Source organism: Arctopsyche grandis, chromosome 13 (genome assembly GCF_051622035.1).
Source record: "Arctopsyche grandis isolate Sample6627 chromosome 13, ASM5162203v2, whole genome shotgun sequence".
NCBI classification, from domain to species: Eukaryota; Metazoa; Arthropoda; class Insecta; order Trichoptera; family Hydropsychidae; genus Arctopsyche; species Arctopsyche grandis.
Genome location: NC_135367.1, coordinates 21,519,009 through 21,539,462, shown reverse-complemented (window position 1 = coordinate 21,539,462; position 20,454 = coordinate 21,519,009). Strand labels below are relative to the sequence as shown.

General features: G+C 34.3%; 1 protein-coding gene across 3 annotated transcripts in view; it reads right to left on the bottom strand.

The window, feature by feature from the left end:
* sfl (N-deacetylase and N-sulfotransferase sfl) overlaps positions 1-20,454 on the bottom strand; it is a 176,722-nt gene that overhangs the window by 122,943 nt on the left and 33,325 nt on the right. For 2 of the 3 annotated variants that reach the window (XM_077444023.1, XM_077444021.1), the window contains exon 2: positions 13,372-13,500. The exons of the other annotated variant lie outside the window; for it this stretch is intronic. The gene's annotated coding sequence lies outside the window, so the exon portion shown is untranslated. The remainder of the gene's footprint in view (positions 1-13,371; positions 13,501-20,454) is intronic. 3 annotated transcript variants of the gene reach the window in all.

The following is a 20,454-nucleotide window of genomic DNA, read 5'->3' as shown; positions in this document are numbered from 1 at the left end:
TGATAGGCAACCTTTCACATTTTATTTGTGCAAATAATAATGTTGATTTAGTCGAAAAAATAGGCTATGCATGCACAGTAAGCTAACTTTATCCAATCTGGAAAATAAACTTCTCAGAATAAACACAAAGAATTTCACCTGCATTCTCAACTTGCGTCCTTGCCTTACTAACCTACTATTACATAATAAGTTATTTCGCGTATTCGACCGCATTTATGAATTTCAATGTTTAACATTTATATATTCATTTTAGCCTTAATAATATAATATATAATAATACATAATAATAATACATATAATAATCTGAAATAATCTTTAAAATTGTATGTAAAAGCGAAAAATAAATAACACTAAATGACGTTTAATACATACTTACTTTGAAATGACGTTTGATACATTACTTAAGGCAACAAATATTCCAGCATAGAAAATTTATAATAAGGTAATTTAAAACAAAAAGTTAAACAAATTTTAAAACACGGTATATTTAAAACACTCCGATACTTTTCCAAAACATTTTAATTGATAAAAACGATTAAAATTTTCACCTTCAGCGTATTTTTTTTTATTATTAAAACATATCATATTTTGCTGATTTTGGTTTTTGGTTTGGACACATTTTTTCCACATTTTGGTTTATCTGAATTTATCTTATGACCGATAAAATCCCAGAGGTTATGTACATACATATGTATTATATGTATGTATATGCGAATTATTCCCATATTTCTTAATAGTTTTTGAACTTCTTCCCTAATATGCCTTAAAACTAACATAAATGAAATATAATATACATACGTGTATATATTAAAGGGATGTGTGTGAGAGTAGAATGAGGTCACAATCACCTACAACCAGGGTTGTGGAGTCGGAGTCAGAGTCGCGGAATCGGAGCATATCTAGCGTAATCGAGTCATAAGATAAATCAGATTCGGTAAATTTTCAACCTACATACTACACAGCCCTGTCTAAAACCACCCTCTGCAATATTAACAAAATAAATAAAAATCATTGGATCAATAGCTCTTATGAACATAATATAGGAACAATAAAAACCTTTTAAAAATAAAAATCGATTACCAAATTTTCTTGGAAATTTACGAATCACCAAATTTACCAAAAAGTGTGAAGCTACCAGAAAGTCATTGAAGAGTCAGTTCAAAACAAATAAAATATAAAGACTTGTGAAATCAGAGGGGGGTGTAAAATTTACACACCTACTAAAAATTGTATAAAAATTTTCATAGATTCCAATCTACAAAAAAGATTACTGACCCAATTTTAAAGTAGTTTGATGAAAATACACGAATCCTTTTATCGGTTTTGACATCCCATGACATTACTTTGATGGTCTGAAAGCCAAACATCGTCGTCTATTGTATCGTTTCCAAAATACAAATGATTGTTTGTGACCCAATGTCGAAAACATAATTCCAATTTGTTTCAAATTGCATCGATTGAATTCAACACCGACAACGTAGCCTACATACAACACTGTATACAGTTTGATTTACGGAAAATGATTATACATAGTTCGAACTAACAAACAAAATCACCCTTGTGAACGTAACTTGGCAACGCATAATTTAGAATGCGTACAACTTATGATAATGTTCAATTTCTAAACTTAGATTCATGTGACTTTGTGTCCTCCCGTATAACTTCTGACAATAATATATGATACCTCCCATGAGCGGTGAATCATTCTGTATAAATTATTTTGACAGTACAATCGCGCATATTAGATATAGCCCATACACTATCTATAATATACATTATGTACATATACATATTTCGACCACAAAACCCGCAAATTCGTCACAATTAAACGGCACATTGGATTTCAATGACGTTCCGCAAACCGCACACACCGTATTGCTAAAAATTTAAACGGACAATATTCTGTATGCAAATATGTATCTACATAGATAGATGCAAACGCCTAAAAACGTACGGACACATCTGTCATTAAAAGCGTGACATCGATTTTCCGACGAACGAACGAATAAACGACACTGACAGGAGATATGTGCGAAAAATCTGTCCGGAATTAAATGAAACGATTGACATTTGCAGCGCGTGTAATTTTCTAGAACGAAAGAACGATTTTTATTTGACGTAAAAAATGTTATAAAACGAGGATAAAGTTCAATGTGTGGTTTAATAAAACATCCACGTGAATTATTGCATTGACGAGTATTAATACCCCTTGTCATATGAATCGTTAATGTTAGTAAAGCGAAATTGAATTGCGAATAATTCAATTGTTCCAACGGCCAGCATTGCATGTGGTAAAAGTTGTTAGCAACAAAAGTTGTTGATTGTTCGAGTTACTTAAGTTTGGTAACAAAAGCTTTTGCTGTTAATGAAAGATTACTTTAATTACTAGGTAAAATTACGAGAGAATTAAATTCGCAAAAGTTGCGTATCAGTAAAGTTTAAAATTACTCGTAAAGTTACTAATTGTATGTGCTGAAAGTTGCCGGTCATTCAAACCTGTAACTAAATTCACGTGCCATTAGTTACAGATAATCCAATGCAACAGATTAGTACATACAATGTGATATTTATTTGTTTTTAAAAAAAGTGCTCAAGTAAGTATAATTTTTTTATATAAAACCATAAACAAAACTATGGACAAATTCTATATACATACATACATATAGCAAATGTTTGCGAGAAATACGTATATTTTAGAGTAGAGTGGCTAGCATATTTATATAATAATAATCAACAAATCCGAAATGCTAACAACTCAAATTTGCGAGAAACGGGAATAGGTTGCCAACTAAGCAGAACTGTTTCAACAATTAAATCAGATAAATTGGCAAACTGATACGACACGATCGACCTGGATTCACATACATATATAATTTTTTAGAGGTTTGTTTTTCGAATTGGAAAAACTTTTTGACAGCCAGTTTGCCATTTCACTATAAATAAACTTACATCAGAACAATTGTAAGCTTGCAAATTTATTTCGAAAGTTGTGATTCAGTTCGCGAATCGCGAGACGATGGATGACATGGAAGCTAATATTCGCCGCATTATTGCCGATATACGGCCCCAGCTGCTCAAAAATTGGACTTCCAGATTGTGCTTTATTCGTGCCAGCACCCATATGCCCAATATCATATTTAAACAATAGTGGCATAACATATGTAATCTTCCAATAAAGCCAATAACATGGCCTTTACCACGATTATTATACGTTTATTTTCATTTTCAAGTTCTATACCTCTGCTGGCGGATGCTCAAAAGACTCTTCACAATATGTAACCAGCATAATAGACTAGTGGTTAGCATATAATGCTTTGAACAGAGTGGTGACGGGTTCAAATGCCACTGGTTTCTGCTGGCCAGACCTTGGATTTGTGACTCCAGGTCGATCGTTTCCTATCAGAGTTTACCAATTTATCTGATTTTCATTGACACAGTTCCAACAAATTGGCACCTTACCCGTTTTCTTACAAATCTCGAGTGTTCAGCAATCTCGAATTTCGCTGAATTGTATAAAATGTTGCAAATTTCCAAATCTGGCCATTAATGTATATGTGAATGTGAATTGTTATGTATTTACTAAATTTCGCTGAATTACTTAAAAATGCACTGAGACGTCAAATTTACAAATTTGACGTCTCTGTGGGTGTTAATTGATATTTATTTCCTTTGTATAATACTTGTACATATCAAATGTACAATGTTTCTGGCCAGGAAGGCGCATTGGGGTTACCTGTTAGGCCTTCCTGGTACAGATTAAATATAAATAAATGTAGGAAAAGAGTTCTTTCATGCTTTGGCCATATGGTCAGGAAGAATGTGGAGAGTCTAGATAGGCTGGTATTTACCGAAAGGCTGGAAGGAAGGCGAACAAGAGGACAGTCTCCCAAAAGATGGTCTGACCAAATCAAGTAACTGGCGGGAGCGCCCCTTAACGATCGATGCCTTTAACTTGACACAGAACTGGGAGGAGTGGAGGATCATCAATCGTATCCAAAATGAAATCAAAGACCACAACGCTCAGCATTGAGCAAGCAAGAATGAAGAAGACCTCTCAAAAAACACCCTTTACGAGGTCTGGCCAGCAACACCGGTCAGGGATTGAACCCATAACCCCTCAGTAGAAAGCATTCAAATTGTTTGGATGTTGAAAATTATTTAAATGAAAAAATATTTCATTTATTACGATTATTAATGACGCAATAATTTGATTATAAGTCACTTGGCCAACTAATTGATAGAATCACGATGCACTATTTTTGCCCTATACAATTTCTAGTGATGTAAGAGATAATCTGGGATTTATATCGATTTTGAAGGCGACATCATTTCGTATCTATATTTTTTTCATATTGATTATATACATAAGCAATATCTGCAGTACATATATATTTATTTATTTATTTTAAACAGACCATTGTGGCATAACAGGAATTCCTAAAGCGCCACAATGGTCAAAAAATATAACACAAAAAAGAAAAAAAACAAAATAACAATTAAACATAAACATAAATACATCCATACATACATAAAAAATAGCATTTATAATAACAGATAAAGTAAAAATATCAAATAAAATATAGCATAAGGAATGCCTTGCACCTACAGCCAGTTTCAATAAATATGTAAGAAACAACTACAAATACAAAACATCCCTGTAAGGCCCAAATGGAAGAGAGTTAATCAAAATTTCACTCATAAATCACAATCAATCATGAAAACAATGATGAGCGCAGACTACCAGATAAATGGGTTAGAGTAATTTCCGACAATTTACGCTCACTAAGGTGGAAAATATCACATTCAGTCTCGGCAGCAACGATTTCATTAAGAAGTCGGATAGCTCTTGGAATAGGAGCCATTCGAAAAAGGACTGTGCGGGCAGGAGGTACAGCCAGCAAATGATGATGTCTACCACGCACATAGTGAATAGGGACATAAAGCCCCAACTGCTCCAGCAACAACGGGCATGACGTATTACCACGTAAGAGCAGGAGAACGAAACGAATTAATGAGAAGTTTCTCCGAAGTTCAAGGGAATTATACCCAAGCATGCCCAAAAGGAAAGGAGTGGGGTAGAGATATGGGTAATACCCATATTCTTTCCTATATAGGAAACGAAGAAATACTTTTTGCACTTTCTCAATCATCAGAGAGTAATTTGCTTCATGCGGATTCCACACAATCGCATTATACTCTAGCTTACTTCTCACAAGCGAATTGAAAAGCAAGCGAGAAGACAAAGGATTGGAGAATAATCTTGCATATCTCAAAACAAATCCAAGTCGACGAAAGGAAACGTCAGCGACTTTTTTGATATGGTTGTGAAAGGTGAGCTGAGGATCAAAAGTGATACCCAAATCGACAATAGATTCCACACGCTTCAACAAGACGGATCTAATGGAATATCCGTGACAATAGAGTGAATGTGCACGTCCATAGCTCATAATTGCACATTTGTTTAAATTAAGTTCAAGGCCTAAACTAGAACTGAACTCCAAGACAGCGTTAATATCAGCTTGAAGGAGAGAGGCTTGCCTCTCATCCTTGTCAGCAAAAAATAATTTAACGTAGTCAGCAAACAAGAGACATGATGCATTACATAAAACTCTAGGGAGGTTATTAATAAGAATTGTAAATAGTAATGGGCCTAAAGTGGACCCCTGAGTAACACCAGATCGAGTAAAAAATAAAGGAGATTCATAAAGACCATATCTAACAAATTGCTTCCTATCACTAAGATAAGAAGCAAAGAGTTTAAGAAGACGCGTTGAAAAACCCACTTCAGCTAACCTGATCAAAAGAGCGTCATTATTGACTTGATCAAAGGCTTTACGAAAGTCAAAGTAGGCTACATCAACTTGCTGACCAACGTCAACTTTAGACATGATCAAATGTGTGAAGCAGGCGAGATTAGTGGTAGTGGAACGACAGGGTGTAAAACCATGTTGCTCATCACACAATAATCTTTTAAACTGCGCAAGAATCAAACGATGAAGGATGATGTCAAAAATTTTGGGAATAGCCGAGATAATAGCAATAGGTCTATAATTTTCAACCTCATTTTTAGAGCCACTCTTATGAATAGGAATGACTCTAGATAATTTCCATTTTTCAGGATAATTACCAGAAGCAAGAATAAGGTTAAAAATAAACTGAAGAGGCTCTAAAAGCGAATTACAGCATACCTTTAATACATCAGGGGGCACACCGTCAGGCCCAACAGACCCCTTCAGCTTCATAATAGCCATCCTAACATCTCCCAGCGATACCCGCGGAATGTCTATACCGACACCCTCAGTACCAATTTTTGAAGCCAAACTAGCATTAAGGGATGGTTTTCTCTGGTCAAAGACAGAGCTAAAAAATGAAGCAAAAGCATTGGCGATCTCAGGACCGTCAAAACTTTTATTACCAAATGAGAATGAATGCTCAAGACCATGTGAAATATGCTTACTCTTAATAAATCTGAAAAAGTGGTTAGGATTAACCGCAATAGCACTCTCCATCTCATTAAGATAGACAGTATATCGCTCACTCACACCACGTTTCACGATCTTCCTAAGAGTCCGGAATTTCTCATAGTCACAAAATGATTGGCTACGTTTCCATCTTCTATGAGACAACCATTTTGCACGAACATCAGCTATAAGTTTGCACCCAAACCACGGCGGAAATACCCGCCGATGTTGTTCCGAATTAGGATAACTGATGAACCGAGGAACATGACTGTCAAAAATATTATAAAGTGTATAATACAAATATTCAACAGCATCACCAGTATTCATGAGGTACATTTGGCGCCAGTCAATTGAACGAACCTCATTATAAACCAATTCAGAATCAACACGAGCAAAATTCCATCGCAGTGAGGAAACCCCAACCGATGAACAAGCTGAAGCAGCTCTCACAGAAGAAATAAACAAAAGCTCAATATAAACTATATGTATATAAATTATATGTATATAAACTATAAATACTATACTGAGAGCTTGAGTATTTCACGGAATTTCACGATTATACGCATTGCCGGTAGCACACAAACACTATACAGAGATACTTTCAATCTGTGTTGTGTTTGTGCGAGACGACACAAAAGGTAGCAAAAACAAAGGGACACGGGGCTTGTTTCAGCCCTTATCCCCACGGTGATGATGGGAGCGAAACAAAAACGGAGACAATTTGCGTGAAACCAACGAGCCAATAAGCTTTCAGATAAGCCGACACACGCAATTGCACAATTTCGACAACGAAAACGCATTAGCGATTCACCTCGCTGCAAGACCCTCGATAACTAGCGAAAAATTTGCCAAAAAGTAAAGGCGAACTAAGCGGGCGAGGTCGTAAAATGCAGATATTCACATTGTCATTTTGTCAGCTGGCTTTTCTCCGCATGGTCCATTTTCCATTTTCATTTCTTTCTCTCGCTTCGCGTGTTACTTAATTCTGGCGCCATTAAAATGAGAATAAATTACGTGAGACGTGAGCTCTAGCGACGGACGGCACATAAAGGAAGTTGCCCTTTCTCGCCGAGACGGGAAAAAATGCCGGGGTAAAATAAAAAAATAAAAAATAAAAAAACACCCCCCGTGAAATAAGAAAAGTCTGAACTTGCGGAGGATGGCCTTTGTGCCATCATGACGTTTCATTAACCCTTTCTTTCTTGGCTTTGCGAAAATAAATCTGCGCTTCCTTGCTTGCTTACTTTGCCCGCGGGGCTATAATATGGCGAACGAATTTCGCATCGGCCGAAACAAAATCATGGAGAGTACGACGTAGCTTGGAGAAATTAATTTTAAATATAAATCGGCAATGTAAGTCGGCCCGTTTAAGAATTATGTCCGTTCGAGATGGAAAAACTATTACATTGAACACTCTCAAAGGAAAATGGAGGGGGGGGGGAGACTTCAATAAGCTATCGGTCTTGTCGTAAATCATCGAAATCGGCACTTTAGCGAGGTCAAATATGCCGTTTTATGGTGTTCAGTTTTGGACCCGATGTGTGTGCGATTATAATTGTTATAATATAAAAAAATATTAGTTGAATAAATTTTGTATAATATTTCAGAACAAATAAAAATGCAATGAATATACATATGTATATTCAGTGGATGTTTTAAATGAAAATAATCAATTTTGTATGTTGCCATTACAAAAGTTTTAGAACGATGTACATATGTATTTATGTTTAATTAAAGCCCTTTATTTGTAGACTATGGGCGAAAACACACGGCTGTGTCGAAAAATATGGGCCGTGCCTTGCACATATTCATGCAACGCCCAGAACGCCCCGCCTCAAAATGCCCCCTGGAGTGTTTTCGGTAAAATTGTATCCTTGTATTTATCTTTGCTTGACAGTGATCGATAACGGTGTATCCCATATTTGAAGAAATGAAGGAGACCACCCACAGCGGGGAGCCATGCACACGGTGTGCCGTTCATCGCTGTGTACTTTCGCCCATGTGTATGTATGCAGGACATATGCGCATAAAGGTTGTGGGTTGAAATCCTAGCAAGAACTTAAAATTTATAAATACGTCAAATAAGTCAATCACTAATGACAAGATCTAAATTATTAAATCTAGATCTAACTAATCTAATCTGTCAATTTTATCTAACTCGAGTTGTGTGACGATTATTTTTTACCAAATTAAATCTAACAAATTCAGCTCGTCTGTATTTTTAATCCAATTTTCAGCTCCAAAAGCACTATTTCTGTTTGACTTCATTTACAAATTGTTATCACTTATTTTTATTTCGATATGTCCAGAATATCGGAAAAGCAGAATAAACGTATTACAGGTCACGGGTATTTTTAAAAATTTTTAAACGCAAAACATTACATTAAATTTTTCTCGAAATGAAGAAAAATGGACTTATTTCAAATATAGACGGGTCGGGTCTACGTGACGAGCCAGAATGTTAAATTACAGTAAACACAAATATCGAAAATCGAAAGATCTTAAGTCGAAAGATCAAAAAAAGGGGTGCATGGTAAACGGTACATACTCACTTAATTTGCGCGAGCAGGGTACAACAGGAACAAGAGGAACAGGCTTTTCCTCCCGTATTCTGCGCGCGCACATTAATACGGGTGGAAAAGCCTGTTCCTCTTGTTCCTGTTGTATCCTGCTCGCGCAAATTAAGTAAGTATGTACCGTTTACCATGCACCCTTTTTTTTATCTTTCGACTTAAGATCTTTCGATTTTCGATCTTTGCCTTCCGATATTTGTGTTTTCTGTAATTTAAAATTCTAGCTCGTCACGGAGACCGAGTCGAAAGACACCACGATATAATTGTAACTGTAGACATTCAATTGCAGTTTCATAACTGCAATGGTATATAAACGAAGAGTCTATAATACAAAGTGGCGCATAAACCAGTTAAAGATAAATACTTAAGAAGATAAATAATAATTGAAATTATAAAGCAATATATACGATTCGATTATTAATCACGCGAATAATTATTTCTAGGCATTAATGCTGTATTAATAGTCGCCGTAGTGTTTCAATGGCGTGATATATTGGCTGTACAATGGGAAAAGGGGGGGCTTGAGGGTGGGAATGGGGAGGTCACGCTCAATAAAACCGATACGTAAATAACGCAAGGCAAAGTTGCAAATTTTCAAATAAAACACGAAACTCCCCAATAAATCCACCGTTTTCACTCGACTTCGGGATAAATTCGTCTTTTGTTGGCGCAAGAAGAGAAACGAGAGCCGAAAGAATAGAATAAGGAGGAGAAAAAATAAGGGGAAAAGTTAAAAAAGCAGACAACAACGATTGCGACACACACACATGCATAAAAAAGAAGCCTACGTGGACATATGTATAATATATTGAACATCAGACGAAACGTATCCCTTTTTCTAAATTCGCATAATGGAGTTCTATCCAACTTTGGATAAAATAGTAGACTGATCCGTCTAAAATGACGGGTGTAATTTTACACAAAATGTACATATTTACATACTACATACGTCTAGTCCTGAAGCGGTCCTATTTCATACTTCGTTTCCTGTCATGTTAACTTCTTTCATACACTCGCATGTACATATATATACACATACATATAACGTGTAAAATAATATGTTACATTTCGTTCGTTCATCAACATACTAGTTTGTTCACACACGAACCAAGTCAGTTTTAGTGTACACAAAATAACAAATTGACAAACGAACTATGTATTATAGTTTGTCCATGCACAAATTATGTACAATGTTTGACACGAAAAATGGTTCAGAGACGAGATATGACTTTTCTTATAGATATATGCCCAGTAAACACGAATCTGGTAATAAAATATGTTGATTGGCTCGAGATTCAGATATATATGTATGTGTTATTTAAATCGCGCAATTTTTGTATATCTTGGTGTTGTTCGGTCGATGTCTCAAAATCTGTCAATTTCCTGTTCAAAGTGAATATTGGAATCAATATTCAGGTATATTATCTTTCATTTGTAGTACTTTTCAGCTTTAAAATCTCTCTAAGTAGTCGTCCAATTCAAATCAAAAGTCAAAAGTACGTATTTTTACTTGGGATTTTTTCCCACTGTTAATACTATTTTATATTGAGTTTTTTCTATTGAAACATATTTATTGGGATGGTGTTCTGACCACACTATTTTTTGTTTTCGTTTAAAAGGGTTAATTGGAAGTGTGCTAAACTTTAAATCGGTAAAATTGCGGGCAAAAAGCTCGTACTCGTATTAACCCGAATCTGAATTGAATTAATAGGGATAATATATTAAATTATATTTATATGATAATTAAATAAAATTCCACTTAAAAAAATCACATTTCGACTATTCTTGTTGATTAATAACAAAAATTCGTTTATTTTATCGAGGTAAGTCAGTTATCAATAGAATTTTTGTTAAATACTTGGCATTTTGACATCTCAAAAGTTTCGACAGCTCAAAAGTTACATAACAGCTAAATGATTCATGCGATACCTGGTGAGTGTAGTAAAACCAATAGTTCGTGTATGAACAAACTAGTATGTTTAAGAACGAACCGGATTGAGCAATTGGACTGTAATATATGTAGATACATATATAATCATTTGACCATCGAAAATGTTTCTACCATAAAAAATAATGATCCTAATTCTGATACTTTGATTTGATTACAATAAATCAATTTTATAGCATTTACGTTTATAACATTGTAAATGAACAAAATAATAATGATATTGAATATGATTTCATTTCATTATATTCTATTGAAAAATGCACCAAATTTAATTAAATGACTATATTAAGCTTTGATCGCAATAAGTACCAACGGTGTACATTACATTAAACGCAAATGCTTCAAACGACGATGATTTCATTAAATACAAAACATATTGCGTCGATTCTGTTGAAATTGTGCCAATTTCATTAACACTGAACATATTAAATTCTGATTCGATATAAAGATGATTTCATAAAAATCAAACCGAAGCGCGTAAACTTGAATACTGACCATGTAATGTCAATTCCATTAAATTGTGATTAGATTACAATAAATGTCAAATTACTTCAATTTCGACTCAGGCACGCGAGTGAAGAAATTACAGGTCAAATCGTAGGTAAAAAAAAGGACTCATCGTAAAGTTTTTGCTCGACACGCATGCAAAGTGTCAATTTACCCCGAATTCGCGTTACATATGCATTATATTAGATTAGAAAGATCCAAGATCCGCACTAAAACTTTCCATACATAAGGGAAATTCGCACGGGCTGTGAAACGTGTGAAAAATTCACACGATAGATTTGTAAAACGTGAAAAAAAAAGCAACGGGGGACACATTGTCCCTGTTCGAGTGGACACCCTTCCCGGGGGAGTCCCTGATCTCGTGACCGAAATTAAATGTCGATTCCGATGCGGTGTGGTGACCCTTTCCCTTTTCCCACCGACAACACCATTCCCATTTTATACAATAAATATACAATCGATACAAGCCGTATAAAACCGACGACACGAATGGAATCCCCACGCGACTATTGTGCCCCTTCCTCGCTCATTATTACACATACAATTTTTATGCGTACCTCTACTTATCTATTACACAATAAATGTATACGAAAAATAAATTACGATCCTACATACGCATGTGTGTATATTTAGACATGCGTGGGGTGAAACTGTGTAATATAATATGTAGGGTTAATGCCGGACAAATGGTCACTCGGGAAAAGTTTCATTGTGTACTAACATAGATTTCAAACGTCGCTTTATTTTTTTATGCAAATTTTTAGTATTTTATCGTGTAGGTTTTAAGGAATATAATCTTATATGTGAAGCTGAGAAACTGGGCCGTATCAGTAGCTCACTGACGGTTAGATTTGTCGGCAGATAAATAACTAGCTACGAAAAACTTCTACAGCATTTTGCTTTTTGTATATACTTTTCAGCAACAAGCAATTTTTCTGTCAAATTACCGGGTTACCGGGTTCGATACCGGGCTAATCTTTAATACTGTTGGTCAGACTTGGATATTTGTGACTACAAGTAGATCGTTTACTATCAGAGTTTACCAATTTATCAAATTTCATTGTTGAAACGGTTCCTCTATCAAATTGACAAAAATCATCCTACACGCTATGTCACAAATATCTGAATTTGATTTATGTACAATATGTAAAAAAAAATATGTACAAGTCTAAATCAATAAATGGATTGATTCATTAATTCGCCTCTCGAAATACAGCGATTTGTGTAATAAAAAATGCTGCAATGTTCGTAATTAATTGTCTAGGAATGCGCATTGGGGTCTACCTGTTAGGCTTTCCTGGTATGGCTATATTTAGGCTTATCTGGTTACCTGACAACTCGTTCACAGATTTTCCGTAAACCGAGGATGCGCTCCAGGCATTACGTATACGGCCATCTCTTTCTCACCCCGTCTGTTCACCAAGATCTCGTTTACAATGCCATTACGTATGCAGCCATCTCTTTCACAGACCGTCTGTTATCGGTGAACAGACGGTCTGTGAAAGAGATGGCTGCATACGTAATGGCATAGTTAGTATACGAGATCTTGGTGAACAGACGGGATGAGAAAAGATATGGCCATATACGCAATGCCTGGAGCGCATCCTCGGTTTACGAAAAATCTGTGAACGAGTTGTTGTGTCACCTTCATATATATCTATGTAAAATAAAATAAAATAAAGTTGTAATTATGAACCATTCAGCTCATGAAACTAAATTATGTATGTTTTAATTTGTTGGGTTATCCCTTATGATCATGCATGAATTAAAGACTAGAATAATGTTCAAAGCTCCTAGCACTAGTTTATACTAGAAAAATAGTAAACATAATACAATTTATTTTAAATAAAAATAAGAGCAAAAGTAGGAAGAGTTGTGTTACCGTCGTTTCCAATCAGTTTCGACGTCCAAACATTTCCAGTGGATTACACGAGCGCCACACTCGACTTACTCCAGCATCAGATAAGACTAAAGTAAAACCTCGGAGATATCTTGAAGCGACACACAAAACCTGCACAAGAACACAAACACAATCATAAAACTAAAATAAACAAAAAAAAAACAATAAAAAAAGCATCGAAAAAACAATGTTTTACAACAAGGATGTTTTTTTCGGATTTAACACCGCACCGAATAATTAAGAAGAGTCTGAAACTATCATCTATACAGTTTAGCTCGTCAGTGTGAGGCTTCGTTTGCTTTGGTGATTAGCGTGTTTGACGGTAGGAGACGAAAGCGTGGGTTAAAGTTTACATAAACCCACAGTTTACTTTGGCCAACGTATGTACGTACGTTCCGCTTGTTAAAAAAGTCAACACATCATTGTAATTAAGTTTTTAATGTTTTAATTCCATTTTAGAACTACGCCGTGCATGGTTTGTTACGAGTAAAACCGGAAAATAAGTTCTTAAACTCTAGCAGAATATGTGAACTATTTCCCTACATATTGTTAAATATGATATGCGAAAACCAGTAACACGTGCTTGTGAAGAAGTATGAAACATGAGAACCTATTAAAAATGATCTTAACTAATTATTGTATATAAGAAATACAAAGTAGAGAATAACGTATCAACTTAAGAAATCATCACTTCATTATTACATTATTTCACTGCTTTTATCTCACAACGGCGTATTTTTATTTCATTCAATACTTTGGAAAGGCGGTTTAGCCGATAGATTTGATTTTATATTTTCCTTTGATGCCATTTTGGGGTTGCTTTTATTATTAAACTTGGACATCTATGTAGGACATAAATTTAATTTTGAAGTGGAATGGTTTTGTCAATTTGATGAAGAGCTGTTTTAACGATGAAATCAGATAAATTCGCAAACTCTGATAGGAAACGATTGACCTGGAGTCACATATCCGAGGTCTGGTCAGCAGCACCGGGCTAGGGAATGAACCCGTGACCACTCAGTTTAAAGCATTACACGCTAACCACCGAGCTATGCTGCTGGTTCTAAATTCGAATATTCTGCATTTGATATTTTTTGATACACACCCCTGGTACATATAATTTGTTTTGGTGTCCCCTTCATAGTTTTTAAACATCCAATGAACGTACGTACATACATACATACATATGTACGTATTTGGAGTAACAAATATCCAAATTTAACCAGCAACACTACAGTAACACTCGGAATAATTTATTTTCGATCGAGGTCAACCCACGGGACAACCTATCGACGGTTAGCATTAATAACGCAACCACCAAGATATGCTATTGGGTAAATTTTATATTAAATTTTGCATTACACGCAGCGTATTCAATGTACCAAATATATAAACCAGCGATGTGGACTAGTGGTTAGCATATTAAGCTTTCGATTCCCAACAGAGTCCCGCTGCTGGCCAGACCTTGGTTTGTGACTCGAGATCGATCGCTTCTTATCAGAGTTTGCCAATTTCTCTGATTTTCATTGAAACGGTTCCTGTAAAATTGGCATTATCTCGCCCTATTTCTTTCGCAAATCTTGAGTTATACAGCATCCCAAGGTTCGTCGTTTTGTATAAAAAAAAATCTGCAAAAAATTTCTCCATAGATGTCTCTGTAGATGATTATCGTATAAAATTCGTATTGTATATGTACATACATAAATAAACGTTTATTGGTCGTATCATATAATTAATAAGAGGTAAGTAAAAATGCTTTCATTGTTTAATGCCATATTTGACCGTCTATTTACCGTCATATTTGCCATATATAATGTAAAAATAAGTAATAATTATGGATTAATATATAATTTGGTATGTTTCTTGATCTGTATAGTACACTCGCCGCATTGAAGCGATCTGTAAGACGAGTCTACATGATTAATTGAATAAAAATAAAATAATATTCTTAAAATTATTAATTACTGAAATTATCTTACAATTTCAATAATTAAAACTGAAAGTTTAGTGTGATCAGAAAATTTATGTATTATCGTTCGCTTCCTTATACCCAGAACTTTTCCTGTTTTTAGTATTGCTGCTTTTTTCGATTCCCAGAACTTCAAGTGGCTGAATTGTTTTATATAATATTTCCAAAGTATTAGATACTAGTTGTTTTACCCGGCTTCGCTCAGTATTTGTAATATAAACAGCGTTAACATGGCGAATCTAATAGTAAATATTCATTTGTTTTTTTATTAAACTTATTTGAATCGAGAAAAATATAATATTCAACCAATTGAATTGTCGTCATAGAAAATTTGTATTGTTTACGAAGTTCCCAACTAATGGTACTTACATACAAAGTCGCTTTCGAAATTATATATTAGATACAAAAATTGGCACTGCCGATTACTATGTCACAAAGCCATCCTTTCAATTACCTTTTCAAAAAAAGTTATCAGAAACGACGACCTCGGAGAGTTCCAAGACTATATTCTTAAGATTGGTTGAACTAACACTATTAAGCTTGAGTATCTTTATAACTTCGACAAACATAACGTCGTTAAACGAAGGGGCAACCCTAGAAATGAAATACGACTTATTAGATAATACTGTTTAGATTAGGATTTAAAAACCTACGAGATAGTAGATTTATATAGTAGCTTGAGTCCTCGAAAGTGCTCACAAAGAGATAAAATATGCAATAAAAGACCCCACTTCTGGGACTAAACACCTGTCGAATAAAAAACGTCAATCGTACGAATTGCAATAAGGGAGATTCCAGATAGGAAAGTGGACATTCAAGGGCTAAAAGATCACGGATTCGTCGGATGTTTTATAACCCAGTCGAGAGAATTGCACTTTTTTCGGATACTGAGATGGCAATAAAAGTTAGCCGCTTTACTATAACGACCCCATTGACGGGGTGAACAATTCGAAAAGAATGGATGGACCGGAAAGGGGTTCAATGCAGGTTCGCCGATCGCCGTTTAAATAATTAAGGGGTGCCGAAATTAGATTGTCGAGAGACTATGTGTGTGTATGTGTGTACATATATCGACTGATGCCATTTTTCATTAAAAACTTTCAACGTTGAGTTTTTCCGAATCGAATGAGGAGAAATCTTTCATTGCGAGGTTCGACTAGAGCCACTTAAGAAAATCGTCGCTCGAGAACTTTCTTCATTAAATCTTCCCTTCTTTGTGAAAGTTGAGGGGTGTTCACTTCCGTAATATATTATACGTATCACACTGCATTGTATACAAATTCGATTTAAACTAATCTTCGCACATATGTATGTACATATAATATTTGTATAGAAATAAAAGATAAATAGACATGGCGTGACTTTGATTTGTATGTATGTATGTAGTACTGAGTGACTCATTTACTATATTATAACCTGCTGGACTATTTAACCTGCTTTCTGGGAGCCTTGATGTTTTTACTTCATCATACAGTTCTGTCAGGCAGCATATTTTAAATGACTTCTAGCTACATACATATTTACACATGTTGTTTTCATTTTGTAATGTTATTATTTAGCATAATGTGTATGTATGTTGGTTTTATCTATATTTATATATGTATGCTATTTTTTGTTTATATATATATATATATATGTATATATATATATATATGAGTAATTTATCTTTATTTATGTGTATTGATGTGTTTATGTGTATATGCATGTATAATGTTTGTATGTTTATGGATGTATGTAATGTATGTGTATATGTATATGTATATGTGTATGTATGTATATGTATGTATATATGTGTGGGTATATATATATATATATATATATATATATATGTATATGTATATATATATGTATATATATATATATATATATATATATATATGTATATGTATATGTATATATGTATGTATATGTATATATGTATATATATGTGTGTATGTATATGTATATATGTATATGTATGTGTGTATGTATATATATATATGTAGGTGTGTATGTATGTATATGTATATATGTGTATTTTTATATTTATGAATGTATGTATCTGTATTTGTGTATACGTGTAAGAATTTGTGTATATATGGATGGTATACATATATGTTTATATAATTGTCTTTGGCCAGGAAGGTGCATTGGGTTTACCTGTTAGGCCTTCTTGGTGTAAATTAAATGAAAAAATAAATAAAATAAAATAACTCATTTTGTATAGAAATTTATATAATATATTGTTGTTGGTTTGATATTTTCTAGTATTGTCGCTCCAATACACGTGGGCTTAAAAAATAATAACGTAAAATTAAAAATAAATGTATATTTCAATTATATCAATATTTTTACATTTTTTTAATAAATTAATCGTCCTTCCTATCGTCTGGAACAAAAATTATCATTTTTTCAAACTACATACCTATTTTAACACTAGCTTATCGACAATTAATTAAATTTGTCGAAACTCCTATCACATGAATATCAAGAAATGTCAATACATGTAATTAAGTCATCCAAACGCTGCAAATTAACATTTTTTCTCAATACTGAAAATTTAAGCGTCGACGAATCTAAAGATATGCAACCTATTATTAGTATAACTATTGTTGTGCCCATTGAAATTTCAACGGGTGGTTTCGGAAACTAATTGATATATGTATATATGATTTAAAATGAAGTTACAATACGTATAGTAAAAATTAATTGAAATCAGGAATGAAACAGGAATCGGAAACCTGGAATCGGAACTGAAACAGGGATCGGGAATCGGAACTGAAACAGGAATCGGAAATCGGAACTAAAATAGGAATCCGGAACCGGAATTGAAATAGGAATCGTGATTGGAACCGGAACTAAAACTGGAACCTGAATCAAAATCGAAATCGAAATCCATATAACTCTTGAAAATTCTAAAATTTATTTTTTTTGAAATCTCCATACTTGTCCACGCACTTGCCACATATATACCCACAAACATACATCGCGTCCGTTTTTATATACACATATTATAAGAGAAATCTACATATTTTCAAAACAAAGTACTCAAATAAATGTGCAGGGATAATTTTTATACTACACACAAACATATGTATCATCAACATTAAGAGCTATTCGCCATCCATGCTGGGTTAAGACCTCTCCAACAAGCTTCCATTCGTACCTATCATGGGCAACTCTCATCTCCTAAATATTCCTAATTTCATCTACCCACCTCCTCTGTAGCATTCCTTGCACCCTATTACATTATCTCAGGTACTATTCGAGCACTTCTTTCGTCCGGGTGACCGTGAAAAAGTCGAAGTGAAAAAGCCGAAAATATTCGTTTATCATGCATACATATGAAAAACGGTTAGTATACATATCAGTGGCGTGCGGTAAAAGTCTCTCTCCCCCCGTCGTACATCCTCACTTAATTTGCGCGACTAGGATACAACAGGAACAAGAAGAACAGGCTTTTCCTCCCGTTTCTGCGCGCGCACATTAAACAAGGCTGTATGACAAAAAGAGAGATAATTTCACCGCATGCCACTGATAAACATATATTATATATACATAGTACCGTTTACCATGCACTCTTTTTTTTTGATCTTTCGACTTAAGATCTTCCGATTTTCGATCTTTGCCTTCCGATATTTGCTTTTTCGACCTTTTCACTTTCGATCCCGTGAGGTAGACCCCTTTCGTCCATATACTGTCCGCTTTTCTATTTAAGTGACCCACTCATTTCCATTCCAATCTCATTGCTCTCTCCGTGATATCAACTACCATATACTCCGTTTTCTTTCTTTTTTCGTTATGCCGAGCATAGAGCGTTCCATACGTATTTCAGTGCATTGGACTATGCAGCATTCTGGCGCATCAATACGTCATCACTAGTAAGATACATTGACCGAAAATCATATAAACATGTATGTACATATGTATATTAGTAAAAATGTCTGCATTAACTTCCTATTGACTTTAGGTTTAGACATCTGAAAAGTCCATGACAAAACTTCACACAAAATATTATTTAATTTGTTTAACTATCTTCAATATAACTAAGTAATAAATAAATTGAATACGAATTTGAATAAAAAACCGCATATGTAACTGTAAGAAAAATACAAATTAATCCCATATCAATGACCTGAACTGTATACATAACACTCACATCACAACATTAATTGCAACAACAAGAAAAAAATTACAGCAGCCATCAAGTGAAAGTGTGCAGACGTTAAGCAGATATAACGCGCTGGCTTAATTTATTCATATAGGCTTTTATGTACACTTTGGCCTGGCAAAGTCGCACACTTTTCACCCCTTTTGTAAACACGCCCTTAATTAAAAGGCTCGTTATAATTTTAATCGCAGTTAAGCGTTACAGCCGGACCGAGGATGAAGTAATAATCTTCAGCGAACGATAAATCTTGAAAACGATATATACAATTACGATATAAATGCGAAACGAACTGCGTAAGTTTGAGGATTCAAAGCGCGCGCTTTATTTATGTAATATGTATTATTATTAGCGGCGTAAATATCGACGGGGTGTATAAAATATCTGTATATATAAACATACATTTAGGGAATAATTATTTCGAAACGTTCGGCCAATTTATTTGGGTCGTAATCAATATAAACGGAATTCTCGGAACGGAGAACTTTTGTTCGATGTTTAATATTTGTTAACTACTGTGGAGTTTCCGTTGTTGGGAGTATCAAAGTACTCGTATATTTTACAACGGAAAACTTGGAAAGAAAATTATTTATTATACTGTGTAGCGTTTAAAAAAAAACGGAAAAGTGTGCGTATAATTTTTCGGGAAGTTTCCCAGTCTCGAGTTGTTCAGTTAAAATGCGCCATGAATTTGTTTTGTTATTCAATATTGAATATTAAAAGTTGGGTGTGAATAACAAGCGACTTTCTCCGTTATTTAATATCTATATTATAATGTTGCGAGACATGTGCGAAGGTAATTTTTACTGTAATTTAACGATGAATATGCGGATGTATAAGAGATATCGTGTGACAAAGTTGATCGATTACAAACAAATTTTATTAAATTGTACATATAATAAACAATATTTTGAAAATCACTGTTCTTTGATATTTAGATATGCGTGTA